The 8,421-nt window shown below is 41.7% G+C and overlaps 1 pseudogene; it reads right to left on the bottom strand.

Moving 5' to 3' along the window:
* Positions 1 to 453: 453 nt before the first annotated feature.
* Positions 454 to 2,218, bottom strand: LOC102476595 (coiled-coil domain-containing protein 181 pseudogene; annotated as a pseudogene).
* Positions 2,219 to 8,421: the final 6,203 nt, after the last annotated feature.

Genomic DNA, 8,421 nt, shown 5'->3' with positions numbered 1-8,421 from the left:
GTGTGGCGGTTGGGCACTGGACTCCCGAATGGCCAGCTATAGTTTGAATCCCAGACCCGGCGGCTTGCTTTCTCACTTTTCTTCTGTCTCTCTCTGGCCAAATAAAAAAATAATAAGTAAAATTAAATAAAATAACTCTTTTTTAAAAAAGATATAACCAATCCACTAGAACCAATCCACCTCATTTCTCCACTTCCTTATTTTGTGCTTCACTTCCCCTCCCTTTTTTTAGACGACTATAGAGTTTATTTGTGGCACAAACTAAAATAACTTTACAAACTGTGAGAGAAGACATTTATTTTGTTTGATGATAGAAAAAACAAATTTAATTATCACCAAAAGGTAAATAAGATGTCCATAATTCAGGGTATGACCAAAACGCACAGGCTATAAGAAATGATACCCAAAGTCCCCACGATAGCAGCTTCCAGATGAAGTATTGAATAAGCACCTTCAGTCGTAATGATCAGTAAATGAAAAGATGTGGCTTCTGACAGATACAGGTGGTTCTGCAGCTGCTTCAAACGCTCTGCCTCGAGTCAGAGCTGTCCTGTTCTCTGACGGCTTGTGGCTCCACCAAGTTCTCTATCTGTTCCCTTCTTAGCCATTGTTTGAAGGTCCTTTCCCGGACTTCTTTTCCTTTAAGGAAGAATAAGCATTCCTCTTACTTTCGTAGCTCTTCAGCCTTCCTTCCTTTCTTTTCTGTAAGCCATAATTGAAAAGCTTGTTGTGGATCTCTGTGTCCTGTCGACTGTTCATGTCTTCCATTTGCTTTGCTCGCTGAATTCTCACTTCCAGGACCCGCTCTTTTCTTTTGCTTTAAATACCGTGTCATTCTCTTTTCTTTTCTTTCTCTTTGCTATTTTCTGTTGTTCTTCCTCTCTTTTTACCCTTTCTCTCTTTCGTCCTAGCTGTTTTTGCAGTTCTTTCTGCCGAGGTGAAAGACAGTATATTGAGGTCACTGGAGGTGTATTTGCAGACTCTGTCCTGTGACTAAATCGCGCACTTGGTCTGAGTTGGCTGCAGAGCTTGGATGAACCTTGGGGTTGGGTGGTGGCTGAGGGGCTAAGTTAGTGGCTCTTCTGTGGACGAGTGGGGATAGCGTGCATCTTTGCTGAAGGCCTTTCTTTCTTTCTTTCTTTTTTTAAAAGATTATTTCCATTTGTTACTGTTATTTTTTTCTTTATTTGACAGAGAGAGAGAGAGAGAAAGAGAAAGAGAGAAAGCAAGCCACCAGGCTCAGGACTTGAACCATGGTTGGCCATGTGGGAATCCAGTGCCCTTGTCCACCACACCACCTGCTGGCCCCAGTCTTTTCTTTCTTGACATCACTGTAAGATCTGGGTGACATCTCCTGAGGTTCCTTTTCTGTACTATTAGCATTATTAATGGGGGGGGGGGCAAAAAACCCTTGATCTCAATGTCTTGTAAATTCAGGAGTTCAAACTTTCCATCTCTTTCTACCAGGGTCTTCCTATTCCTGTTTTCTTCACAGTTTCCATCAGGAAGTGACTGGAGCACATTTTCTTGTCCAAATTCATTGGAAGTATGTAACCGTGACAGTTTGCCAGACATATTACTTTTGTTTTCAAAATTATTTTTGTAAGTATCGTTGTCTTCTAGTGGAGCAACTTCCAGATCAACTAATTTGTCCTTGAACTAAAGTTTCCGCTCCCTTTTATCATCCACGGGTTCTTGATTCTGTAGGAGCTTATTAGCTTGTGTGATTTTCTCCATAATATATCACCTTATTTCCTCCTCCTCCTCCTCCTCCTCCTCCTCCTCCTCCTCCTCTTCTAAGTCATTCTGGCTTCTAGTTTGGATTCCTGGAGTGAGTTTTCCATATCTGAATCTGATATGGGATCCAAAGATTGAATACTTGGTACAGAAATGAAATCACTTCGTCTTGGCGATACCTCATCCTTCGAAAGCGTCAGGATCCGAAAGCTGTTTGCTGTCTTCTATTTCTGCTTCATCCTCTTTTAATTCTTGGTTAACATCTTCTTCCTTTTCGGTCATCTCTGTTGCGCTGGCATCACTGTTCGTTAATTAACCACTCCAGGTCCTTTGCAAAGTCATCTTCATCTTCTCCACTTTCTTTTGAATTGGTATCTTTATTTTCATTCTTTTTCTGCTTGTTGAACAATAATGACAGATATTTTTCACAGTGCCTTGGGATAATCAGCTCTCTTTTCAGACCAGGGATCTTGAAATTCATTATTTTAAAATGTTTAAGTTATACAGCTATTAGAAGATTTCTTTGGCACTTCTCAGTGCTTTTCTTGTCGGAGATGCAGCGGCTAGGGTCACAGAGATAGATGGTCAGGGGTCTCCACTCCTCTCTCTTGGTTCTGACTGGGAGGCAAGGGAGACCCCACAACTGCTCCCGTCAGAGCCACCGAGAGCCGGCTGCCATGGTAACGGCACGCCTCCGCCCCCTTACTTAGCATAAATGTCACCCTGCGGAGTCCTTTGGAAGCCATTCTGGGACTGCCCAATTGAACTGTTTATTGCTTTTGCTTAACTAAACTCTGCTAAATTAAATTGTTGGAAGTTTTTCTTTTAACAACACACATGCATATTTCCGTGAACTTTTTTTGAAGACCTCTCATAATGCTTTTATAGCTTGGGCTCTTATTTTTAGTTCTTTAATCCATTTTGAGTCAATTTTGTATATGGTATTGGGCAAGGGCCTACGTTATTCTTTTGCTTGTGGACATCCAGTTTCTCAGCATTATTTGGTTGGTTGGTTGGTTTTCAGAGGTTTTTGCTTTAGGGTGCTGTACTTGCTAGAGAGCGAGAGAGACAGAGACAGAGACAGTGACAGTGACAGGAAAAGTGAGAAATCACTCCCCAGGAGGATGGCCATGCCATCTCTTCTCTGTTCTCCTCCCAGGATCTTGGGCACACAAGCACATGAGCCAGCGTGATATTCAAGTTATTGGGTCTGGGACTCAAACCACAGCTGGCTACGTGGGAGTCCAGCAATGTAACCGCTACGCCACCCCCTGGCCCTCAGCATTATTTATTAAAAAGATTGTGTGCCCCATCCAGTGGTTTTGGTATCTTTGTCAAAAATCATTTGACAGGGCCGACAGGTGATGTGGTGTGTGGAACATGGCCGACCATGGTTTGAGTCTTGGACCTGGTGGCTTGCTTTCTCACTTTCCCTCTCTCAATCTCTCTCTCTCTCTCCCGCCATCTCTTTCTGGTCAAATTAAAAACTAAAATGAATGAATAAATAAAATTAAATAAATAATCCTTTTTTTAAAAAAAATCACTTTACCATAAATGGCAGGGTTTATTCCTGGGCTCTCTATTCCACTGGTTTACATATCTGTCTTTATGCCAGTACCTCTCTGATTTGATTACTGTAGCTTTGTAGTAAGTTTTGAATCAGAAAATGTAAGGCCTCCAACTTATTTATTTATTTATTTTAATTTGACCAGAATGGAACAGAGAAAGAGAGTGAGTGAGAAAGCAAGCCACAGGTCTGGGGCTCAAACCATGGTCGGCTCTGTGGGAATCCAGCCCCCTTAATCATCACGCCACTTGGAGGCCCCATAACTATTTTTTTAATTCACGAAAGTGTGTGTATGCATACACATGCATATGATCCAGGCAAGCCGAGACTGGTGGTGAATTGCAGCATGAAGACCCTGGGGGTGGTGGTGCCTGTCTCTCTTTCTTTATCTCTCATGGAGGAAATAAATAACTAAACTACAAGAAAAACTAGTCAAACTGAACAAAATAAAGCAACAGAAAATAAGTAATGGTTAGGATATTTAAAAATTGGAATTCCTGGAACCAGCAGTTAGGGTAATGGCTGGGGTACTGGACTCCCATGTAGTCGACTGTGGGTCAAGTCCTGGACCCGGTGGCTTAAAACTCACGCTGGGCACGTGTGCGTGCGTGCCCAAGATCCCAAGAGGTGAAAGGAGGAGAAGGGATTGCGGCGTGGCCATCCCCCCTGGGGGGTGATTTCTTGCTTTCTATCTTTCTTTCTGTCTTTCTGGGGAGTACATGCGCCCTATAGCAAAAACCTCTCAAAAAAAAAAAAAAAACTTGTATTTTAATTTTATTATGCCATGAACTTTTTGAAGGACCCTTGTGTAGAGAAAAGCAATAAAGCAAATGTGGTAAAATGTTAGAATTTGGGAATCCAGGTCAGGCTATATGGAAATTCTTTGTCCGCATGCCTCACATAACGACCAAGTTCCATTCTACAATTAGGTCTTTAAAGAAATCGGTCAATAGGTGAGGAGCTTAAAGGTGGATGTCTTGTGGTGTGTCATGGCCCACAGGGTATGTTTTTTTCAGTAGATATCATGTGACACCACACTGGAATAATGTAATCCTACCCATACGAAAAGCATATGTTGGATGAGAGCCAGAATGCGGTGAGACGTACAAGGTAATAATGTGAGTCAGGTGTCATCATGTTTGCTTATTCTGAATACTACTATGGGTGCACAATAACCTGCGAATTTTTAAGCGATATGTGATCTTGTATGATTATGAACTCTTTGTGTACCGAATACTAACCAGCTGCAGGAGAGAAACAAAGACTAAAAAGGAAGATTCCTGAGACTCACAAAGACTGAGAAAACTAGTCCTAAGTCTGAGTGGTCGTTAAAAGAGGTAGGTCATTAAGTGAGGAGTGGCTCTGTTAGTCCTGCAACTTTTCTGTCAGTCTGAAATTCTTTCCTCCTCTTCCTCCTCCTCCTCCTCCTCCTCCTCCTCCTCTTCTTCTTCTTCTTAAGAGATTTCTGCTATAGGGCACATACATTCACTGAAGAGACAGAGACAGAAAGCGAGAATCCCTTCCACCTCCCGCCCAGGAGGGATGTCACCATTTCTTTAGTCCCTTTTCCTCCATTCTCCTCTTGAAATTTTGGGCGCACACATACACATGCCCGGCGTGGGTTTTAAGCTGCTGGGTCCAGTACTCAAACCTCAGTTGACTACATGGGAGTCCAATGATATAATCATTACACCATCTGTTGGGCCCAAGTCTGAAATTATTTCAAAATAAAAAAGTTGAAGTAAGTAGGTCAAATCAAATGTTTTATTTTAGCTTGATTTTGTATATTTTTTGCAAACCCAATTTAAAATGAAATGTCAAAGAAAAGGACGAATGATGAAAATCATGTATGATATTGGTTCCCTCCTGTTATTGACTGTTAAAAAGCCAGAGTGGTGTCTGTGTGTAAAGATGAATGTTAACCGAAGTACGCTATTCAAAATGAAAGCGTACCTCACATTTGCCTAGGCTGAAAGGGCGGTCCAATAAGATAACATCTCCCGACAAGTACCTCTCTCGGTGTAGCCACCTGCCTCTTTCTGTTTCCTGTACGCTCGCTGACGCCATCAATGCATAATTATTATTTTGAAGACCTTTTGGAAAGGACAAAGGCTGTGGACATTCTGGAAATGGCAAAAGGTTTTGTTGTTGCTGTTGTTTTTGTTTTTGTTTTGTTTTTGCCAAATAACACTTTAGAAAGAACACCTTCGTATTCTGCACAGATGGAGCTCCCGCCGTGCTTGCTAATGCATCTTCTTTTGTTACTTTAATGAGAAAGCCAACCCTTCCTATTTGCATCATTTTTTACGCCCACATGCACTGACAGCAAAGATTCTTCCAACAACCCTGAAAAAGAAGCTCTATTAACAACTATAAACATCACCTACTTTATCAGAGACAGGTCTCTGGGTCAAATGCATTTAAAAATTGTTCATCCACGGGGCCAGCAGGTGACGTGGTGGTTAAGACACTGGACTCGCACATGTCTGGCTGCCAAGTCCTGGACCTGGCAGCTCGCTTTCTCACTTTCCCTCTCTGTCTCTCTCTGGTGAATACATATGCCCTATAGCAATTGAAAAAAAATAATAATAACATAGAATTAAATAAATCTTTTAAAAAACTGTTCATCAAGATACGAGAGTAAAGCATAAATTGCGTCTGTACCACAGAAGTTCTGTGGCCTTCATAACGATATGCTTTGAAGCACTTTTTCAAACTAAGGCCAGCAGTTTTACTTTAACTGAAATAAAACAATACCAAAGAAAAGAAAATCCACTCTTTTTTTTTTTTGAAGAGGTTTTTGCTATAGGGCGTATGCACTCGCCAGACAGACAGAGAGAGACTTAGAGACAGAAAGCGAGAAATCACCCCCCAGGGGGGATGGCCACGCCACAATCCCTTCTCCTCCATTCTCCTCTCAGGATTTTGGGCATGCACGCACACGCACCCGGCGTGAGTTTAAGCCACCGGGTCTGGGATGCAAACCGCGGTCAACTACATGGGAGTCCAGTGACATAGCCATTACGCTAACTGCTGGTCCCAAGAAAATCCACTCTTGTGACATGGGAAAAGAAATTCTATCAGTGTGCTGGCATTATCCACCAAATACTTTAAACCATGTGAACAAATTAAACTTTTCAATTCAGTGTTTAAAAACCAACTTTATGGATGCTACTAAAATTTTTTAAAACATTTTTGGCAAGGTAGTTAATAAAGAAGGAACTGAGGGATGTTTTTCTAAGACAGAGCTCTTTTTTTTATTCGTACATTAAATTCACTATACATCATTTGTGAATTTTGTAAAATTTGTGATTGTGAAGAGACTTTACCCAGCATGATTTACACCTCAGTCCAGCCCAGTCGAGACTATTACACATATCCTCGTCAACAGATAATAAACCTTATCTGTGTCCCTCAGATGTCTTACCTCTCCATTTCCTCCCCCAAATTTCCTTTCCTACACCCTTCCCTTCTCACACTCTTTTTTTTTTTTCCACTTTGTCTCTAGTGTCCATTACAATTTTTAATACTTTTATATTCTCTAGTCTTTCCGTCTCTACCATAGAGTGAGGACAGTCGGTATATGTTAAGTGGAGACATACAATGTCTCTCTTTCGTAGCCTGACTCGCTTCACTCAGCAACAAATCTTCTATATTCATCCACTTTCTATCAAGTTCCAGGGCCTTGTTGCTTTTTATGGATGAATAGTATTCCATGGAGTATATGTGCCACACTTTTCCAATCCATTCTTCAGTTTGTGGACATTTGGATTGGTTCCAAGCTAAGACAGAGTTCTAATACATAATTCTCTTATAATTTTTTTGGAAAAAAAATCTGTATACTTATGGAACACTTCAGAAGTCTTCCAAAAGATATTTCTATCCTAATGGCTTCTATTTCTACAGATATGCAATTCATTTATTTTTTTGTTCTTTTCCAGTGTTGCTGTTGGGTGTGTACCCTCACCAGAAAGAGACATAGAAATAGAGAGAGGGAAAGTGAAAAATCATCCCAAGCGGGGTGGCCATGCTCCTCCACTCTCCTCTTGGGGTTTTGAGTATGTATGCACACTCGCCCGGCATGTTTTTCAAGCCACTGGGTCCAGGACTTGAGCCATGCCATCAGCCATGTGGGATCTAGCACCTTAAACTTCATGCTACCTGTTGGCCCCATTTCTTTCTTTTTAAAAAATTTTGCCAGAAGGCATTGTGCTTGACAGGAATCAGATGGGGAGGGGAAAGTACCCCACTCCTCCATGGAGAATGGTCATGCTGAAATCCCTTCTCTATTTTTCCATCTTGTTGGTTTTGAGACATGCTCACACACACGCCCTGCATGTTTCTTAAGCCACCAGTTCGGGACTTGAACTGCAGAGTTGGCCATGCAGGATCTGGCTGCCTTAATCACCAGGCCATGGAGCTGGCCCTCCATTTCTTTCTTCTACAAACCGAATCAAAGATGCTAAGATGTTGATCTAACTGAGGATGAATTTATTGATCTTAGGACACACACACAAATACAATGGAGTTTAACCCAAAGATCTTGAGAAAATTATTGGAATTATTGTATTTCTTGAGAAAGGTTTAGTCTTTCCTTGATTAAAAAATAAAAACAATGGCCAGCAGGTAGCATGGCGGTTAAGGCACTGGACTCTCACACAGGTGACCACAGTTTGAGTCCCAGAGCTGGTGGCTTAAAAATCACACTGGGCGCACATGCGCGTGTACCCAAAACCTCAGGAGGGGAATGAAAAAGCAGAGACTGCAGCATGACCATCCCCTCTGGGAAGGTGATTTCTCACTTCCCTCTCGCTGTTTCTCTCTGCCTCTCTCCAGCGAGCACACACACCCTATGGCAAAAACCTTAGAAACAAAATCCCAAAACTAGTAGCTTTCATTTTATTTACAACAATAATTCTTTTTGAATCTACAGATGGGGAGTTTCAACATTTATAATCATTACAGTAAAACTAAAACATGATTGTTCTATAAAACTTATATGTTGGGAACCAGCAGTTAGCATAAAGGTTATGTCGCTGGACTCCCACGTAGTCGACCTTGTTTCGAGTCCCAGACCAGGTGGCTTAATCCTCACGCCAGGCCCGTGTACGTGCATG

The sequence above is a fragment of the Tupaia chinensis genome, unplaced genomic scaffold (genome assembly GCF_000334495.1).
Source record: "Tupaia chinensis unplaced genomic scaffold, TupChi_1.0 Scaffold000238_1, whole genome shotgun sequence".
In the NCBI taxonomy this organism is placed as follows: domain Eukaryota; kingdom Metazoa; phylum Chordata; class Mammalia; order Scandentia; family Tupaiidae; genus Tupaia; species Tupaia belangeri.
Note: the sequence above shows the minus strand (reverse complement) of the source record. Positions and strands in the feature narration are given on the sequence as shown.